The following is a 12,647-nucleotide window of genomic DNA, read 5'->3' on the forward strand; positions in this document are numbered from 1 at the left end:
GACTCTTGGCACAGGGCCGTCAATGAGCGACTCTACAGCACTTGGCAAAATAACTCTTGACTGAAAGCGATATAAGAAATTTTGGAACATTTTGGAAATTTTGGAAAACAGGAAAAAAATAGAAAAGAAAATTCAACTGTAATCTCCCCACCTGCAGTCCTACCATCCAGAGACTACCTCTGTTAATAGTTGGGTGAGTTTCTATGTATGTAAGGGCTTCCTAGGTGGTGTAGTGGTAAAGAATCCGGCTGCCAAGGCAGCAGATGCAAGAGATGGGGGTTCGATCCCTGGCTTGAGAAAATCCCCTGGAGTAGGAAATGGAGTAGGAACCACTCCAGTATTCTTCCCTGGAAAATCCCATGGCTAGAGGAGCCTGGCGGGCTATCGTCCATGGGGTCACAGAGAGACAGATGTGACTGAGCACACACAGCCACTTATGTATACATAAAAGCATATTTTTCAAAGTTGGAATTTTTCTTCTCTATTAAATGCATTAGAAAATTTAAAATTAACATCAATATGTATTTTTCTCATGTCAAGGAGAGTGATGGACGGTTCTTGAGGATTGAAGTTATCATGAGCAGGCCTTTGTGCTTGTCCGAATCAAGTACCATCCGTATTCTCTGAGAACCTAAAGGCTTTGTAATCAGTCTCACCAATGTACACACCTACGTACATAGTCTCAACAAGACCATTTGGCGCTGTCTTTGACATTTTGCAGAAGCTGGGAAAGAGCACGGTGAAAAGACCTGCTGCCCCACCAAAAACACAGCAGGTCCGGAAGAGCCCCTTATTTTCAAGTCTGTATTGGTCTCTTTGGACATACTTTCTCCCATTCCATTTCTCTATCAGAAGGATGTTTGAAAATCCTTTTTGTGTTCTATTTATGCACCCCAGTAATAAAGGAGGAAAATGGGAAGCCAGAAGAATTTAGGTAGAGATAACAAAGATAGGGGGCTTCCCTGGTAGCTCAGATGGTAAAACGTCTGCCTGCAATGCAGGAGACCTGGGTTCGATTCCTGGGTCAGGAAGATCCCCTGGAGAAGGAAATGGCAATCCACTCCAGCACTCTTGCCTGGAAAATCCCATGGACGGAGGAGCCTGATAGGCTACAGTCCATGGGGTCGCAAAGAGTTGGACACGACTGAGCAACAAAGATACGGAGAAATCAATGTACGGTCTGAAGTGAAGTGAAGAGAAAGTCATGCAGTCACATCTGACTCTTGGTGACCCCATAGGATTGTAGCCCACCAGGCTCTTCTATGGTGATTAACAACGCTATTCCAGTCAAATATTTATTATGTGCCCACAAAGTGCTGAGCTCTGGCTCTTTATTCCAATGCAGTGTAAGAATACACTCACAGTAGAGCATTTACTGCCATAGAACTAAGAATATATCAGAGGATGAAAAGCTTAAAGGCATTTTTAATCCTTCATCGACTCAGTCTCCCCTTTGAAGAAATTGGCTGACGTTATGACAGTATTTCTCGGCAAGGATAACGACTTGGTTTCATAACTAGTTCTTTCAGTGACTTTACCATTAAAGTTCAAGAAAATCAGAGAGCATTAAAGCGATTGAATACATTAAAAAATTTTTCTTCCTCTGGTTAAAAGTTATCACTGTGACAGCTATGGTAAAAACTTAATTCACTAGAAAGTTTGATTTATCCCTGAATACAATGACTACACTTTAATGTAACCTCCTAGGTCTTTGAGTTTTATAGTTTATTACACTTTTTGATAAATGTAAAATATCAAATTGATAAAAAGATAAAAGCTGACATATTTAGCACCTCTATCAAATGCATTAATTTCTTTTTAAATGGAAGCTACATCATAAGATTAAAAAACATTTAGATCTAAAATTCCACAAGGAAGGATTCTGGTTTTAAAATGCTAAAAGAATTATTTTCACTCCTATATCAATGAAGTAGATGAAAAAATTATAGATGCAAATTCCTCTCTTTACCTATCTTATTTATATCTTATATTTCCAATTGGGAACTCCAATTGATATTTCCCATGGATCCAGATATAGGGAAAATAACAATAATCAGAAGAAACTTCAGCTCATGCAAAAATCATAGTAAATAACTGAAGAATAACAAAATTTACAGTTAGTTACAAGCCTAAGCCAGAGATATAAGAAAAATTGGAATTATCAGATACTTTTGATTTATTGAATCAACAAAGCACCTACTCTGTCCCAGGCACGGGGGATGTAGTGTGAACCAACAAAGGGACTCCTGCCATCACGCAGCTTGTATTCTAAGGGTTAGGAAGGTGAGGTTCTAGGAAGAGCATTTCTGATAAAACCCAGAAGTGGAATTTATCCAAAGAAAACAAAAACACTAATTCAAAAAGATATATGCACCCCTATGTTCATTGCAACATTATTTACAATAGCCAAGATATGGCAGCAACCTAAGTGCCCATCAACAGATGAATGGATAAAGACGTGCTACGTATAGTCAATGAAATGTTACTCGGCCATAGAAAAGAATGGAATTTTGCCATTTATAACAACATGGATGAACCCTGAGGGTATTAGGCTAAGTGAAATAAATCAGACAGAGAAAGACAAATACTGTATGATCTCATTCATATGTGGGATCTAGAAAACAAGTGAAGTAACATAACAAAACAGAAACAGATTCATGGATACAGAGAACAAACTGGTGGTTGCCAGAAGGTACAGGTTGGGGATATGGATCAGTGAAGGGGATTAAGAGGTATAAATCCATTTCCAGCTATAAAATAAATAAGCCACTGGGATGTAATGTACACATAGGGAATATAATAGGCAATACTGTAACAGCTTAGTATGGTGACAAATCGTAACTGGATTTATTGTGGTGATTGTTTCATAATATATACAGTGGAAATGTAAAATACTGAATCGCTATACTGCATACCTGAAACTAAACTAGTGTGTGTGTATATGTGTGTGTATATATATATATAGGCTTCCCTGCGGCTCAGCAATAAAGAATCCGCTTGCAATGAAGGAGACTGCCTGGATTGCAGGAGACACCAGTTTGATCCCTGGGTCAGGAAGATCCCTTGGAGAAGGAATTGGGAACCTATTCCAGTATTCTTGCCTGGGAAATCCCAAGGACAGAGGAGCCTGGTGGACTACAATTCATGGGGTCGCAAGAGTCAGACGCAACTTAGTGACTGAACAACCACCACCACCATATATGCATGTGTGAGTGTTTCTGACTGAAGAACAGTGAATGCAAAAGGCGTTCATGTACAGGCGTTCAAAAAGCCTCAAACTAGCCCAGTTTGAGGCTTGGGAGAGCCAGCGTAGCTATCAGATGCACCCTGCTGCTGCTGCTGCTGCTAAGTCGCTTCAGAAGTGTCCGACTCTGTGCGACCCCAGAGACGGCAGCCCACCAGGCTCCCCCGTCCCTGGGATTCTCCAGGCAAGAACACTGGAGTGGGTTGCCAGATGCACCCTAAATAAATAAATACAAAACAGAACATGCTAGAAATCCACAAGAGAGGTGCTGCCAATACAGTGGGAGTTCAGAACGGAGATGCATTACAGCCAGCCCAAGCTGGATCAATCAGAAGAGGCTGGCAGGCAAGCAAGAGACACAGAGAAAAGGAAGAGGATCCACCTGGAGCTGAGGAGACAGTAAAGGTGCAGAAGTGGAGGAAAAAGTGGACAGATAGGGGAGCTGACCCCCGGTTCTGGGAATTCCAAGGGAAGCAGCAGGAGGGAGGCGTCGGAAGGACAGCTGACACGGGATGGCAGAGGGCCTGGGAGCAGGCTGCCTGGTCTCAACCCTGCTCATCGGGGGACCACTGAGGGTGAACATCTCAGAAAGGGAGATGGGCCATTTCCCTGACTTGCGCTGTGGAAGAGTAACTTTGGTGGCATCACAGTCTATTTTAGCTCTGGGAAATGGAAAGGATTTAGTGTACGGATAAATGAAAGCCACTTCTTTGGGAACAAAGTGGTAGTTTTCTGACTTCCATGCCAAAGTAGCTTTGGTTTGCGTGTGTGCGGATGGGAAAATCAACTTCTTGACATGAGGACCTTCCACTATCTGTCAGAGCTGCTGGCCACACCCACCGGCTGTCAGTGCATGTCTGTGCACCTCTGACTTTTCCCTCCTGGTGTGTGTGTGTGTGCATGTGTGCGCATGTGTGCGTGCTCAGTCATTCAGTTGTGTCCGGCTCTTTGTGACCCCATGGACTGAAGCCCGCCAAGTTCCTCTGTCCATGGAATTTTCCAGGTAAGAATATTGGAGTGGGATGCTATTTCCTACTCCAGGGGATCTTCCCGACCCAGGGTTGGAACCCACGGCTCCTGCATCGGCAGGTGGATTCTTCATCACTGAACCACCTGGGAAGCCCTTCCTGGCATGTATCACCATGTTAATTACAAAGGCATTTATGTACTGATGTATATACTGTGTCTCCCTTGCCAGTCTCCCTAATCAGGAGGGGAGCGTCCCTGCACAAACTCCTGATGATGGACAATGACACCCCAGTACACTGGAACAACCAACCCCCAAGTCCCAAGCCCATCTCTGAAGGTGGGGGTGGGAACTTCTCCACCTGGGTCCCGCTGCTCAGCCCCCACAGTTGCTTTGCCTCCTCTCTGTGTCCAGCAGGAACCCTGCCTAACAGTGGTTACCAAGGAGGGGTGAGAGTTTCATTTTTTTCTGTTATTTGTAATTACCTGTTTTTGAATTTTTTAACAAGAGTTTATACCAAGAGCTTTTATAATAATGAAAAAAATCAGTGTTACAAAAGAACCTCTTTGAAAGAAGCATTTTAAAAGCAATGAACCCTGCCAGTGCAGAAGATGAAAGAGACCCAGGTTTGATCCCTGGGTCGGGAAGATCCCTGGAGAAGGAAATGGCAACCCACTCCAGTATTCTTGCCTGGAAAATCCCATGGACAGAGGAGCCTGATGGGGTATGGTTCACAGGGTCACAAAGAGACATGACTGAAGCAGCTTAGCACACAGACGTAGTAGCCTGAACTACATCTATCCCTCTGCACCCAGTTCCCATTCCCACTTGAAATAGGTTGAAAAATGTAGATTGTATGAAAGCAGTGAACCAAGATCTTGAAGCAATAATTATCTGTTTTTGAATTTTCTAACAAGAGTTTATACCAAGAGTTTCTATAATAATGAAAAAAAAAAATCAAGGGCCGCTTCACCTGACTTGTGCTGTGGAAGAGTAACTTTGGTGGCATCACAGTTTACTTTAGCTCTGCGAAATTGAAAGGATTTAGTGTTTGGGTAAATGAATAATGTGTCTCCCTTGCCAGGCTCCCTAATCAGGAGGGGAGCGTCCCTGCATGAACTCCTGATGGCTGGGCAATGACACCCCAGGACACTGGAACAACCAACCCCCAAGTCCCAAGCCTGTGGCCAATTCCCAATCTCAATTGAAATAGATTGAAAAATGTGGATGAAAGCAGTGAACCAAGATCTTGAAGCAATAACCATTTTCCCCCCAAGATTTCCCCCCCACAGGGTAGGCAGAGAGGTCATGGAGGTGCTCCTTCCTTCCAGGACGGGACAGCCCTGAAGCCCTGCAGGGCCCCATCCGTCAGGGCAGCAGTGCACCCCCTCGACGGCCCACCAGAACTATCTAGGGGCCTTCGGAAAATACGCCCAGCTCACTGCCTTGAGTCAGGCAGCGGGGGCCAGGGTGCAGGCAGCAGTGTTCCTGAAACTCCCAGATAACCCCAGTGTGCAGCCAGGTTGAGAGTCATTGAAACTCCCAGGTAAAAAGTCCTCATATTCATCCAGGGAAAGACACAAGAGCCAGCCTTTGTCAACTGTCTCCAGGCTCAGATTCTTCTTTTAGACAAATCTCGATTTTTTTTTTTCTTTTGCTGTCCTTGGACCTCTCTCCAAGTGTCTGAAAGACCCTGGACACTACGTGAGGGCGTAGAGTGTGGTAGGAACAGGAGGATCACGGCTTGCATTCCAGAAGAACATCCCACAAACAGCAGGCCTGCCAGCTGGCCTCGGGCCTTTCATACTGTTTTCAGAACGTTGGGGATTTATGGCCACTAGTGATCTGTACTGTCCCAAAGGAAACCATTGAGGGATTAATTTAATTAAACAAAGACAAAGGAATAAATACAGACTAGGTTCTGACAAAACAACTTTGTTGTTTTTCTGGCAGTGGTTGCTTTCATTGGAAACAAATACAGATGTTTTTGGATGATTCTTTATTCTTTAGAAAAACAGCACTTCTTTTTCTCACAGTCTGGATTTCAGTGAAAGATGATAAAACTGTGGTGGGGGGGCGGGGGTGTGGAGAGCACTAAATTCAGAGCTCCCATTACCCTTTCAAGCCTTCTCTACCCCATGACTCCCACTCATGACTACTGACTTCAATCTGAAGTCATCTACTCCAGGAAGCCTTCTCCAGGTTGGCGGGGCTTCAGGTTTTCTTCCTCTGGGCTCCTCGAGCTCTCTACACATGGCTCCACTAGAGCACTCATGTATTTATCCCTCAGTATTATCCCACAGTAGGCACTTTGAACTCACAAACCAAAACTTAGTCACAGTATTTATCCCACAGTATTAGAAGGACCTGATCACTAGTCTGACGGCCCCACGGGAAGGTGAGCTGGTGTGACTCAGTTTGATTCCCCAGTGTCCTAGCGCGTGGAGTTGGTGCCCCATAAGTGTTCATCTGCTGAAAGAACAGTGACAGAGTCCCAACCCCCCTGCCTCCCAAAGGGGATGTCCTAGAGTCCTACAATATCTCCTCCACTAGATATGGGGTCCTGGGTCCTGGGAAGATGAGTGAGACGGGAATAAAACTCTTCCCAAGTCTCTGTACCTCTTTTCGTCCCCAGCAAGAGATATTCCTCTCCCAGCAGAGGACAGTGACATCAGGGAGCCAGTCTCCAGCTGCAGACACTGGAATCCTCACAACAGCTAAGGAACCAGCTGTCTTGCTGTCTCTCGCATACCTGGTACCTACCACACTGCCTGGCATATGACAGGGGCTCATCAAGTGCTTGGGAATGGGTGAATGGACCTGAAACACAGGGTTGTCAGGCATTCCTCACTCATCATTCTTACCCAGGCTGTAAGCTCTGAGGGGCACAGGGTAAGTCTTGGTGGTTCTCAGGGTACCCCTGATACCACATGCTTCACACAGCAGGTGCTTAGTGGACGTGTGTTGAACTGACTTGACAGTAAGTAGCCAGCCTGGGCACCCCACTCCAGTACTCTTGCCTGGAAAATCCCATGGACGGAGGAGCCTGGTAGGCTGCAGTCCATGGGGTCGCTAAGAGTCGGACACGACTGAGCGACTTCACTTTCACGCACTGGAGAAAGAAATGGCAACCCACTCCAGTGTTCTTGCCTGGAGAATCCCAGGGACGGGGGAGCCTGGTGGGCTGCCATCTCTGGGGTCGCACAGAGTCGGACACGACTGAAGCGACTTAGCAGCAGCGGCGGCGGCCAGCCTGGAGTACTTGGGGATGGAGGGCTCTTATCTGACCACTCCCTGTTAGAGATCAAGTTCACCATCATGGTTTTCCTTACCACAGTTACAATGTAACACTTGATTTGCAATTGATAATTTAATGTCTACTTCCCCTGCCATTGGAAGCCAGTGCTTGTTCTGTTCAGCCCCCCAGCTCAACTTGCATGCTGTTTGGCATGTGGTCAGTTTTTAAAAATATATTTGAATGACTGAATTCAATCATTCATCAAATTGTTCAAACTGCTGGGAAAGCAACAGTGAGCGAAACAATTGATCCCTTGATTTTAAAACAGTCAGTCGATCCCTCTCGCCATGGAGCTGATATTCGAGTGGAAAGCTGGCTCCTACTGACCCACATTGACGGACCATGCCCACCTCTTCCCAACTCTGCGTTCAGCAAGGCCAAGCGGGTAGCGTGAAATCAGCCATGGTGGCAGTACTGACACCACAGGGATTGGTGAACATTACAAATTGGGTATTTTCCCCCTGGAGATCTGGTTGCTAAACATTTACTGGCATACCATGGACAGCGGCCAGACATGACATGAACAGCTTAAACCATATATTACTTAGATCTTAGAAGTACTGTGGAACAAAAGCAGGACAGAGCAATAGGAGTGTGGAGGGAAGGGAACTTCTGTTTCACACAGTGTGGTCAGAAGGCCATCTCAGAAAAGATTACTGTATATCAGGACCTGAGGCAGGTAATATGAAAAAGCAAGGGTCAGGAGGGCTGAATCTTGGAGGAGGAGATAAGGGGCAGTTATGTTTCTTCTTCTTTTTTAAAGAAATATTATTTATTTGACTGCACCAGATCTTTCGTTGTGACATGAGGGATCTAGTTCCCTCAACCAGGATCAAACCTGGGCCCCCTGCATTGGGAGTGCAGAGTCTTAGCCACTGGACCACCAGGGAAGTCCCATGTTTCTTTACATAAGGTACAAGGGAGGCGATCAGATAGGATGAAAAGAATATTGCCTTTGGAGTCAGACCTGGCTTCAGCGAGGTGACCTGTGTGACTTCGCATAAGTGATTTCTGTGAGACTGAATTTTCATAGAGGTTAAATAATTAAGTAGAGAAAACATCTTATTGCAGGGTTAAATGAGATAATATAGATGATAAAGTATCTGAGAGATAGTAGGTACTCAGCAAATATGCTATGCTATGCTATGCTAAGTCACTTCAGTCGTGTCCGACTCTGTGTGACCCCATAGACGGTAGCCTACCAGGCTCCCCCGTCCCTGGGATTCTCCAGGCAAGAACACTGGAGTGGGTTGCCATTTCCTTCTCCAATGCATGAAAGTGAAAAGTGAAAGTGAAGTCGCCTAGTCATATCCGACTCTTAGCGACCCCATGGACGGCATCCTACCAGGCTCTTCCATCCATGGGATAAGCTTCCCTTATTCTTGTACTTGGTCGTGTCCAATTCTTTGCAGCTCCATGGACTGCAGCCCCTGGGCTACTCTGACCATGAGATTTCCCAGGCAAGAATACTGAAGTAGGTTGCCATTTCCTATGCTAGGGGATCTTCCCGATCCAGGGATTGAACCTGCATTTCTTTCGTCTCCTGCATTGGTGGGTGGGTTCTTTACCACTAGTGCCAAATGTCTTAGTAGAGCAGGCCTAGGTAAGCATGGAGAAGAGGTGACCCCAACCAGATTTTACCTACATCACTATTCTAATACAATATCACTTTATTGGGTGCCTATGAAACCCCCCACACGTGGACACTAGATTCATATCACTTTAAACAACATTAGTGTATCTGTGGCTAAGTTTTGGTTTGTGAGTTCTAGGCTGACTTCATCTGATACAGCAAAGTAGGCAATTTTGAATTTTACAGCAAAAGATCTCAACTCAAACAATGCCTTGCCAGAGGGCATGTGTTAGTACATGGCTGACAGTCAGCAAAATCTGCTTGCTCCTCTTCCTGGAGAGTTTTAGGAGGGATGTAAACCGCATCTGCTCGGTCTCCCCAATGAAATAAATCAGGGAGGATTTGATAACTAAGAGCCCCAGGGCTGTGCTCACATCCATCACTGGTGTTTCCCCTGAGGCTCACAGGCATTCTAGATTTAAGGGCCTTCTCCATGTGTGATCTTGAAAGCCTGGCACAGTGCCTCAGCCCAGAGAACTTGGAAAACTCTCATCTGGTTACCCTGGACAAGAAAGAAGCACGGGACAAAGACTGTGGCAGTTGCGGCTGACATCATCCTAGATGAAATAAAAGGGTTTTTACTGACTTTTCAGAATTGTATACAAGCCACATGGCATGCTATTGATACCAGTGACAGTCTAATTTCTCCTTTAGAGTTAAAGCAAAATGAACACCATTAAAGACAAGCTCCACTTTGGTGGTAAAGAACCTGCCTGCAAATGCAGGAGATGTAAGAGACAAGGGTTTGATCTCTGGGTTGGGAAGATCCCCTGGAGGAGGGCGTGGCAACCCACTGCAGTATTCTTGCCTGGAGAATCCCATGGACAGAGGAGCCTGGCAGTCTAGGTCTATGGGTCACACAGAGTCGGACACGAGTGAAGTGACTTAGTACACACACATGCTGCTATTGAGCCTGAGATGGAGAAATCAGAAATTATTTATCACAGGAAGAGAGAAGAGGAATGTATTATTAGAGCTGCTATTTCTCTCCGTTGGGAAACAATGGGATCTCTGCCTGCTCCAACCCAAAAGCTCACTTGGAGCTAAGGCTCCGCAAAAGCCTGAGAAACCCAAGCCTGCATTTTTAGGGACTATCCCCCTTCTTTCATTATGTCTTCTGAAAGCCTAACCGTATTTTGACAGCTGCAGTTTGAATTTAAAGACTTTCAGCAGTTAATGTGAGTCATCAGCTTTGTGCTTCCACGCTGGAAGAAACAAAAGCAAGCCAATGTCACCCACAAAAACAAACCTGTCCTTTCAGGCAAAGTCCAGCTGTGCCTTGCTCACATCTCTCCTCCCCCAAAGCTTCATGCTTTTTCAATCAGTTATCCTATTCACGAACTGAGATTTTAGTTTCCATTTGAGAGGGGAAAAAGAGGAGGAGCCCCAAAACAAAGCCTGAAAACATAAGTGTATCTGACCGAATAGGGTTGATCGAAATCAGAAATAAGCGTGAACAAATAAGGCCCTAGTCTTGTTGAGCGCTTTGCAATTTCTAAACGGCTGTCAATCACAGCATCCCGTTCTCATTATGAACTCCCTATGGAGCAGCCAACTCTCAGGGAGTGATCCAGCTTAAAATAGCTGGATCAGTGGTTTTCAAACTCGAGTTTAAGATCAGAACTCCCAGGAGGGCTTGTTAAAACATCCTCCTGGGCCACACGCCTAGAGTCCCTGATTCAGTAGGTGTGGAAATTTACATTTCTAACAAGCCCCTGCCCCCACAAAGCCGCCTGCTTGTGTGCACGTGCGCAGTCTGCTCCTTCTTGCACTTGGTCTGCACTCTGTGGGCTGCCCCAAAGCTGAGACCCTGACCTCCTCTTTCCACACTCCCTTTCTCCCTCCAAAATTCCATGCATTTTTAGGGCCAATGACCACCCCAAGCATATCCAGCCAGGCATTTTCCTTGAACTCTCACCCCCATCTCCAGCTGCACCCAACCACTTGTGTGGGCTCTTGCCCAGACTCGCTCTTGCTTTCCCCAGCAAAACCAGGTTTCCTCTCTGATAACTGAAGTTATCAAACACCCCTCACCCACCATTCCCCATCTTAGGTCATAAACTCTTCCCCTGGGTGGGGATTATTGCTATGGTCTAATTAATTCCACGGGCATAAGAAACATAAGCACTGAATTGATTGAACTGACTTGAATTGTAAACTGATTGCATCGTCCACCTTCTGCTCCGCACGTGCAGAGCACCAGGGAAGCCAAGATCTGAGTGTTCCTTGGATCTCCAACATATGAGAGACACACTTATTTCTCTCCCACACCCCACCAGAGTGTCTAGCCCATAGAGGGGAATGAGTAAGTACTGAATGAATAAATGAACGAGTGAGGGGATAGGTAGATGGTATTTCTGCACCCATTCTCTACCTAAATCTAATACTATATTATGTATTACTGCCAAGGTCAATGTACTAACACGTGGTTTTCCCTCTGACACCCTGTATTCAGCCCCTCTATCCACCAAAGACCGCAGCTGGAAGTCAGTTTGAGAAATCAAATCACCCCATAATTTGTTCCAGCTTAAATTCCTTTTCTCATCCCCCACTAATGCTCCAAACATGCTCTTCGAAACAAACAGTCTGTTCTACTTAGCATCCTCCAAAGACCACAAGCCCTGCAGTTCTCTCCTCTTCTTTGACTTGCTAGAAAAACCCTTCATCCCCAACCCCTGATTGTTCCATGACTCTCTGATCTCTTCTCTTGCAGCCTTCTGTCTCAGTACCACTTACCTTCCAAAACCACGTTGTTCTGCGTGAATGTTTGTGTCTACATAAACTGTACCATAAACTACACATATTTAATGTATACAATCTGATAAATTTGACATAGCAACATATCACCATAATCAAGATAACATACCCATCACCTCCAGATCCCCAGTTTCCTAGTTGCCATTGGTAACCCCTCCACCTGCCCCATCCCTCCCCCTGGTCCCAGGCAGCCACTCATCTGCTGATCTGTATCACACAGATTAGTTACCATTTTCTAAAATCTCATATAAATGGAATCCTACAATATGTACTCTTTTTCTGGTCTTGTTTCTTTCATTCAACAGGGCTATTTTGACATTCATCCAGCCTGCTCCATGTGTCAGTGTGCTGTGCTCATTCGCTCAGTCGTGTCTGACTCTTTGTGGCGACCCCATGGACTGTAGCCTGCCAGGTTCCTCTGTCCATGGAATTTTCCAGGCAAGAATCCTGGAGTGGGTTGCCATTTCCTTCTCCAACAAGTGTCAGTAGTCCATTCTTTCCATTGCCCAGTAGTATTACATTGTATACATATCTCACAATTCTTTATCAGTTCACCTGTCGATGATTTGAGTTGTTTTGATTTGATTTGAGTTTCCAGTTTTAGCTTATTACAAGTAGACATTTGTGCTCAAATCTTGGTTTGAACATAAACTTTACTTTCTTTTGAGTAAATACCTAAGAGTGGAATGGTTCGATATCATGGTAAGTACATATTTAATTTTGTAAGAAACTTCTAATCTGTTTTCCA

The 12,647-nt window shown here is 45.2% G+C and overlaps 1 protein-coding gene across 2 annotated transcripts in view; it reads right to left on the reverse strand.

The window, feature by feature from the left end:
• Window positions 1-12,647, reverse strand: part of MATN2 (matrilin 2) — a 173,129-nt gene that overhangs the window by 79,664 nt on the left and 80,818 nt on the right. The window lies entirely within an intron of this gene.

Source organism: Bos indicus x Bos taurus, chromosome 14, assembly GCF_003369695.1.
Source record: "Bos indicus x Bos taurus breed Angus x Brahman F1 hybrid chromosome 14, Bos_hybrid_MaternalHap_v2.0, whole genome shotgun sequence".
Lineage (NCBI taxonomy): Eukaryota > Metazoa > Chordata > Mammalia > Artiodactyla > Bovidae > Bos > Bos indicus x Bos taurus.